The sequence below is a fragment of the Toxorhynchites rutilus genome, chromosome 1 (assembly GCF_029784135.1).
Source record: "Toxorhynchites rutilus septentrionalis strain SRP chromosome 1, ASM2978413v1, whole genome shotgun sequence".
Classification (NCBI taxonomy): domain Eukaryota; kingdom Metazoa; phylum Arthropoda; class Insecta; order Diptera; family Culicidae; genus Toxorhynchites; species Toxorhynchites rutilus.
The window spans coordinates 188,464,857-188,474,004 of record NC_073744.1 but is presented as its reverse complement, the minus strand read 5'-3'; positions in this window follow the sequence as shown (position 1 = coordinate 188,474,004).

Here is a 9,148-nt window from a genome sequence, read left to right as displayed (position 1 = left end):
ATATTACAATTTAAACTAGTCACGACGCGACTACTACTCCCGATTCTAGCTTTAGGCGGAAAGACCGGATATCGCAATCTGCCGAGTTCGTCTCTTTATTAGAATCCGCAGGAAAACCCCAACTCCGACAATCGGGTTTTGACACATGCTGATGGTTGGGAACCCTGCTCATAAAGCATTGTGAGTTAACACACGAAAGCTAGGAGAAACAATAGCTCAAACCAGTTGAGCTTTTCGTAGCCAATGAGCAGGGGGTCTGACATGCTGATGAGTTTTTATTGATTTACAGTATGGTGTGTGGTCTCTGTAGTGTGTCTATAGTATTTATTTGGAATATTATGAAACCGAACGGTTACATTCGTTCCTGATGCTGATATAACCCACATTTACACACACAACTCGATAAAAGAATGGGAATAATGGAAGGTTTTGTAAAACAGCAGTGCAATTTTGTTCACATCCACTACAACAATCTCGGAGAAGAGGATAACCGCTGTGTCAAGGCATTAACGTCCGCCATCATAAAACGGAATAAACTTAAAATAATATGTACAAAATCGTTGCCGGGACGACGTTCACAGTTGATTTTTTCCATGATTTGCATTTCAGTTGCCTGGGAGTAATCATGTTTTACTGTCATGTATACGAGACAAATGTTTACATACAGGCAATTTTCGTGCCAGTGCGGATATGGGAGAGTGTCTAGAATTTTGGAATATGGACATGCATTGTATTTATTTAGATACAACATACCTCTCATGTAAGTTAAGCATTCAATTTCCAGTAGAAAATCTTACTGTGCTGGGGTTCGATCCCACTTCAAACGGAAGATAGGAGCAAAAGTGTTTATGATTTGTGGTCGATGGGGAGGAGAAAGTTCGGTGCGAGTTGGCAGGGCAGTTTCATCGTAAAGTGAGGACGGAATCAAATGAACGAAAAGCGTTCATAACTTTTGACGATTCTCTCCATCAGCAATTTGTTGAAAGCTTGAAAGCTGTTTAAAGACACCGACATAAACGTGATAAACGAATCGAATGCAGTGTTCTTTCAACGGTTGATGTCAGTTGTTGGTAGATGAATGTGAATATTTGTTTCATTTGGTTCATATATTTCGGTTTATTTGTCATGAAATTATATCATGCCCTGTCAGTGAAATGATTGTGAGATTTTTCAACCCTGGTCACGACCTTTATCATTCCCTTTTTATATTGACTGCCAAAACTCAAGTGCGCATTCGTGAGGTAAATGAAGCTGTTCATTAAATTTAAAATTAAATTTCTCATTCCATGGTATCGAACAATGAGAAGAAATCCAAATACGAATGATTTCGAATGAACTATGAAATGAGGTAACTGAGAGTTGATGAATGTCAAACAAGAAATATAGTGAACATTTGGTCTTCACCGAATGTGGTGTCTGAGACTTGTAAGTGAACTGTTTGTCTGTAGCTTTACAACCTTTGAACAGCCAGTGTACTTTTTATTTAGTTATATGAAAAAAATGATCCGATGGCAAAATCTGTTTATGAAATTCAAGGCCCCTTTCTTCTTTGTGTTGTTATAGAATAACTACGTCTACGCAACAATCATGGAGATCGATTCACGGTCGGAGTCCTGGCCTCTTTCTATCCATATGCATGATCTGCTTGCAACAAGAAAAACATCGGACTGTACTATCAATAACACAACCATGATCATATCACCCGTCTCCGCTGTCCGGTCTACAGAAAATTCGAAGAACAAAAGGAATACTCTTACGCCTAAATGACTACTGTGAAATTTACCATATGTAATGAAACTGAAGAAATACCTTTATGTCTAAATGGCTGCTGTGTAATTTACAATTTATTGATACCTTAAATATGTAACATGTACACGATTAAATCCGGCTTTATTACAGCTAAAAAGCTAATTTGCTTAGATAAATGAGCAAATGGGATAAAAAAGGTCTGAATATGTTTTTGAAAAGTGGTGAAATTGTAACCTTTGGTTCGAAGCCCTAATTTGGGGTCTACCCAAACAACACATTATATTTAAACATAACGGATATGTTCAACCCCCTCCCGTACAACATCGAGTCTCCCTTGTGGTGTACTTGTATAACATAGGGCGCTAGAACGCTCAGCAGGGTAGTGAAATCACTTGATCTTCTTCTTGAATGGCGTTAACGTTCCCTGTGAAACTTTTGCCGTCCCAACGTATGCATTAACTAGTGTCATTTATTAATACTTAGTTGAGATTTCTTAAGCCAAATAAAACGCCTTGAATGTATTCCGAGGGGCAAGCTCTAGAATACGTGTGACCACAGTGCCAGTCGAAGGAAATTTCTTTGATGAAAAATCCCCCGGCCAGATCGGGAATCGAATCCGAACACCCGGCATGATCATGTGAGACGCTAACCACTCGCCCACGGGTGCACTCATCACTTGATCTGTGACGAATTAAATGATACGGGAAGGGTTTAAATAAAAATCGCAATAAATTCAAACCGTCAGTTGCTTGCGAACAGTTTGCCCAATAGTGAACGGTGTGAGTCCTGGCTAAAAATGCCCACCGCGAGATACAATTTATTGGACCACCTGTCATTCAACAGAGTTCCCAACTCTGTAAAAAGTAGTACCGGCTTTCGACTTCTAACCATCAGAATTCAGAAAATAGAGAAGAGAGCGAAGGATAAAATGAGAAGGAAAGAATAAATAGTAATTTAATATTTCGTTTATAGAAATTATAAGAGAAAAGATGGGAGAGCTAAATAGTCGATATATGATAATTCAATCAACGCTTGGAGGTTGCAGTGGCGGTTTCATTCCGTTAATACCACGGAGAAAGAAGAGAGAAGGAGGGTAATACACGAAAAATACTGCAAGTATAAAAATATAAAAGTTTGTTACGTTACAATTAGGATAGATGAGAAAGTGACAGGAAAAGAGAATAGGGACAGGAGTGAATTAAGAAGTAGATTAAAAAGGAAAGAATGAAAGAAGAAATTTGTATGTAAACCACATTTATCTCCTCTAATGCTGTTTTGGAAATTTCCGTTTTTCGGACTAAAAAAGAGTCGCCAGCCCTCGTCCTCGATTGTTTGGCGGAATTGGTTAGCATTGGTAAACCTTCGAGTTATAGTTCAGTGTGGGCATAGTTGGTGGCTTTACAAGGGTGCGTAGGCTTAGTGGAAACGTATAAAACCGAAACTGCTCCTTTTTGCTGGAGGAACAGCTGTTTGTGAGCGACTGGTAGCAGCTTGAAACGATCCTGATAGAACGAAATCTGTAAATAAGTAGTTTCAAAGTCAAAATTTAATACATCAAAGTCTGTGAAATTGTTTAGGCTTGATCCATCAATAACAATTTTGACGTGGGACTGCGTCTAACCGGAGTATATGAGGGGTAAAATGAAAACCTAAACACAGAACATGCAGGAAAAAATGAAAGATTCCGAATGCTTATAACTCGAGCATTTCTTACTGGATCGGAAAGATGTTTGCATCAACTGATAGGGAATATTTCTACGCATCTATCGCAATTAATAAAATGTTATTTTTCATTAGATAAACAATTGAGTTACTGTAAAACGTTAAGCGTTATATAAACGCCATAACTACCTCGCTTTGATTGGCCCGATTGACGGTCTCCCCAACACAGCCATCAAAATCAAGCAGCATTGGGGAAATCGGCATGGCAAATACATGAAAGTATGGGGACTTTTGTTCTCATCGAAATGTGTTCCCTAACACAGACTTCAAAACCAAGCAGCGTTGGAGAAATCGGCATTGCCAATACATGAATGTCGGGGGTATTTTTGTTCTGACTGAAATGTGTTTCCCTAACACGGACTTTAAATCCTTGGAGCGTGGGGAAATTGGCATTGCGAATACATGTAAGTCGTGGGCATTTTTGTTGCGACTCTAATGTGTTTCCTTAACGTAGACTTGAAATCAATGGAGCGTGGGGAAACTGGCATTATAAGTCAGGAGTATTTTTGTTCTGGCTGGAATATATTTCCTTAACACAGACTTCAAATTCATGGAGCGTGGGGAAATTGGCATTGAAAATTCATGCAAGTCGGGGTTTTTTTTTGTTCCGATTGAAATGTGTTTCCCTAAAAGCCCCCGTAGACTGCAGGCTTTTGTTGGCCGATAGTTTGACTGGCCGACTTAATCAGTACAAAGCGACATGCATATGCGCACACTTCACCGATTCAGTATCGGCAAACCGCATTCAAACTGTTTTGTCGGCAAACTATCGGCCGTCTGTTTAATCAGTACTGGCTAGTTTTGACCTGCGGCCATACGACGATTGTTTATTGATCGGTAATTCAATTCGCTCTCAATTTTGGAATCCGACATACATGCCGTGCGAATCACTGAGAATGGGATGTACCCAATACTCTCGGATTCTGTTTTTGATTTTCCTTCTCCGTTGTCAAACGATGATTAAACAATATGCGGTCAACGTACATATCAAAATCGAAACTGAGTGCCTGAAATTCATCAAATCAAGTGAATTCGCGGTTCAAGAAGTACGTACACTTGAGAGATGCAACCTTCAAAGGGAAATGTAAAATAAAATAATCGTTTGATAATTGTTCCGTTCACATATTTTGTCGTAACGTAAAAGAAATGTCATTAAATTTACTTATAACGAAGAACATAATCTATCACAATGCATGAATTGACCTTATATGGTATTTATTCAATCTTTTTACTCACAACTGAATATATTAAATTCGGAAATTGTTTCATTCAATCAAAAAGTCAATCAACACAAACAAATGATTGTTAAGCTAAGGTAGTCCCACGTCAACCTTGTGGTTATATCATAGATATAACCCACCCATTTTTTTTTTGGTCAGTTTGTGTGAACCCTAGCAAAAAAGTAGTGAAAATAACTGATTGACGGTGTTGGAACACAACGCAAAGAATCTTTTATGGATGGGTTGATTGTCCCTCAAAGCCCTTTGCGGTCGGAATTGTTTTTACTTGAAAAAGTAACCTTGTGAGATTATGAAAGACAAACATGATTTTTGTTGACGTAGGACTACGTCTTTGATTTCTATATAGGGGGGTCACTCTACGAAAAATGTAACGTTTATTAAGAGTTTTCAAATGCAAATTACGCAGAATCGTTCTTACGATATATGTTATAATAAATACCATTAGACGGCAGAATTTTTTTCGTCTAAGACATCATGTATTATGCATTCTTTCTTCCAACTTCGTTCCCATGAATGTTGTATGTAACACAAAATTGCGCAAAAATAATTCCTATCTAACAAATTAGCAAGATGCAAGATTTCATTCATCACTCAAACTTAATGCAAGATTTCATCAAAGCATCGAGGAAACTGTCACCCATACAGTGATCGTTCATTAATTAGGAGGAGCCAGCGATTATCATGCGAAGACTTATGAAGATCGGCATTACATCGCATCATAAAAATGAAACGAAATGAAATATTAATATTCTACATGGCTCATATTCATAATTCTCAATTCCTTCTATGATAGATTGAGCAGTAGAACCAATATGACTTGATTGTGATAGTTTGCAAACGACCATCATTTCACCGAAAAAGCTACTACTCCCGATGCCTAATAATAAGAAATGGAAAGGAATCACAATACCATAGCTATCCATTAAAAATAAAGAAACTTCATGATTTCATGTGTATTTTATCTCAAAATATAACGAAATCGTGAGTATTTCCAGCTTGTTTTTTAGTTTCTTACCCATAAATTTCATATTCAATGTAATCAATGACGATATATATTTTTTTTGTTTGCCTATTCACATATACTTCTCGCGTAACTTTTGAAAAGGTCCAATGTAACATTTTCGCCAACTCGAGAAAAACGTAGTTGAAGACCCGAACATTATTTCGCGAATTGTCTTAAAAGCTATCAATCTTTATCACTGTTTTCACCACTAGCTGTCAAGAATAACTCCGTAAAACCAATCGTAACTATTGTTCCGTGATTTGAGATTAAGTTTGAAGCCTCGGAGCGAAAAATGTTACATTGGACGTTTTGACTGCCCGCGTTTGCACATTGGACATATTACGCTGCACTATAAAAAATTGAAACTAACTAATAAACAACAATCCAAATATCAGCATTTCGTTCTAAAGACTGATTATTATTGTTATCACTCGTTGAATTGCACTGAAATCGATAACAACACCTGTAAGAAACAAATTCCAAAACGACCGAAGTACGACTACGAGTTGTATTGACTGCTTTGTTACTTCGGACGTTTCGGCCGTCGGAGGAAAGTGGCGTCCGAAGTAACAGCCGGGTGCTTAAAATTCGAATCTGTACATTGGATATTTTTTGTATCGGCGACAAAAAGATGAAGAAGTCAGATACGTGAACGATTGTTTTTGTAATACATTCAATGATTGAAAACTAATAGCGTGCATCCATTAACTCGATTTGTTTACATTTGTTACATAGTACCTTTTCAAAAGTTACGCGAGACTTCATCTACCATTCTACTCTGTTTTGTGTCCCACTGATATTTTTAATCATTTTGAGTTAGACAGTTCAACTTCCTGCTAGAAGCTTATTGTCTTTCTTTGTTTGTTGAAAACCGTTTGAAGGTTATGAGTACATACATCAAACGGCCCTTCTCAGGGCTACTATTAAGAGTTTCAAAAGAGTTAAACTAACAGATTTCTGAACAATGAAAAGAATTACATTGAAAATAACCAAGTGTTCTGAGCAATCACAGTCCTACGTCAAACATCCGTCCGTGCCCCTAGGCTCAGACCCTTCTACTTTTTTATATAAACTTCAAATAGGTATTTACTAAACAATGTGTTTCAATGAGTTGTTTTTATATAAAAAAATATATGCTATAATTTGTATGATATATTTCGAAAGAATCCCGAAAATGCAGTTCAGGTGTTCGAATGTATCACGATATAATTAGTTTGGCGTCTTCTGCCTTTTATCTTTCTGTTTGAAAGATAAAATGCAGAAGTGGAGGCAAGATGGCGAATGCTTGGAGGCAGGTTGGCGAATATGGTTTGGTCACCTAAAAATCAACAAAATGTAACACCAATTATTCATTTATCCATGGTTGGAACAGCGGAAACGCCAGTTTCATCAACATTGTAAATGTCACACGCAGGAAAACGATACTGAGCTCGTATATCTCCCAAAGTTCGAAAAAATATGTCGCAATTTTCTTCATTGAATGCCATTAATCGAGCCGCTGAGGTATTTTCTGGCTTTCTCAAAGATAGCTTAAGAGCCTTCATAAACATTTCAACCCATGTCCGTCCAGTGGATGTTCCTTTGAAAGGGTGCTCTACGCCATGTTTAACCGCAAACGAATAGGCAATTCTTCCAAACTGGACCTTTGTAAGACCAAACGCACGCTGGTCAACAGCGACCACAAAATCATACAGCTCTTTTAGTTGAGAGTCGCTGAATGTGGTTTTAATGCGGCCTTTATTGGATGGCGTATCCTGGAATTGATACAGTTTTAATATTTCATGCATAAAGAACATGAAAACGCAAATGCTGAATTGAAAATATAACCTCCATGTCTGGATATTTTCGTCGATAGCGTCTCAAAGTTGATTCTGGCACACCGAACTGTTTTGAAGCACCCAGAACAGACGAACCTTCTTCTATAGCTTTCATAGCATTCTCCCAACTGGTGTCCGACCAACATTGGTCTCTTTTCCGCTTATAACTTCTAACCATCTGCAATAAAAAATCAAAAATTAACATAATGTTGCAGTTCACCAACTTGCCCCCAAGCGACTTTTTCAATAAAAAAAATTTAGCTGGAATAAATTATATACAATAGAGTATCTTTATCATGTATAAAATTATTTTGAAATTTTAACTTTCCTCATAAAGTGGATGATGAAATTTGAAAAAACGAAAAAAAATCACAAAATCACGATTTTTCACATTTTTATTTTTCACTTTTTTGTGATAACGTTTTCGGCAGAGTTACCGAGTATAAAGTTTGGCCTTGTTATGATGCATCTTCAGTAAAAAGTAGGTGGCGCTACCTTCATTACAACGGGTCAAATTACCGATTCGTCATCTTGCCTCCCTCTCCCTTACTAGACATTAAAATTCTTTTAGATCAAGTGTTATTATTTATTATTAAAGACACTTTACCATTAGTACGGCATTCGTGTAGATAAGGTGTGAACTGATATATTGTAGCATAAGGTACAAGATTAGTTTACTTCCTTGCTATGGTAGCTGAGAGTAAACAAACGACCGCAGAGGATTTAATGTAAGGAATGGCCTGGAAACCTTTCAAAGTAGAAGGGGCTTCTCAGAGTCAGAAATTCACAATACAGTAGAACCTCGATTATCCGCGAAAGCGAGTTCATTTGTAATTCTATAGAACTTCCCGGAATTTTCCAGTAAGCGGTAGGGTCTTGTTCTGTTGTTTTTGTCATGTCTTTCACATTATCTGATTACTGGTGTAAACGACCTTACAGATGGATAGTTTTATGATTTCTGTATTGATGAAACATAGTTTTCATGCATAAATATCTTTTTTTTTTTAGTGTTTGCGCCATATTTTTAACCTTTTATTGCGTTATCCGCGATTTTCGTAATCCGTGGGGAGCTAGCCCGACTATTCCGCGGATAATCGGGGTTCTACTATATTTGTCTATGTCTAGATTTTATTATCACTGACGAGTTAATTATTGCACAACGTATTTTAGAAAAAAAAACCGGAATGGTTACTCGAAAAATGTATAGAAAGGGGATACATACCGGCTTAAATTACCCCGCTCCTGGAATTTCTAGACTTATTCTTTTTTTTTTTGTTGACTGCATGCCATTTTGAACAATACGCCAATAGTGACATTGGATTACTAACAGATGAAAAAAATGAGAACCAGTTACGGAGCAAAAACTTTCATTGAGAAATGGTAGCGAATCATGGGTAAATAATTTTTGATGTTCTCATTGATCTCTATTATTAATGTTTCGCACATCCCTACAATCAACTGGTTATTTAAATCTAACAATGTAATGTTGTTTTGACGTAGGATTACGTCTTTCGGGAACATATTGAGGTACAAATTGAAAATCGAAAATCGAGCGCACCGAGAAAATTGTCCAATTTCAAATGCTTATTGCTAAGTCATTTCATGATGGATTGATG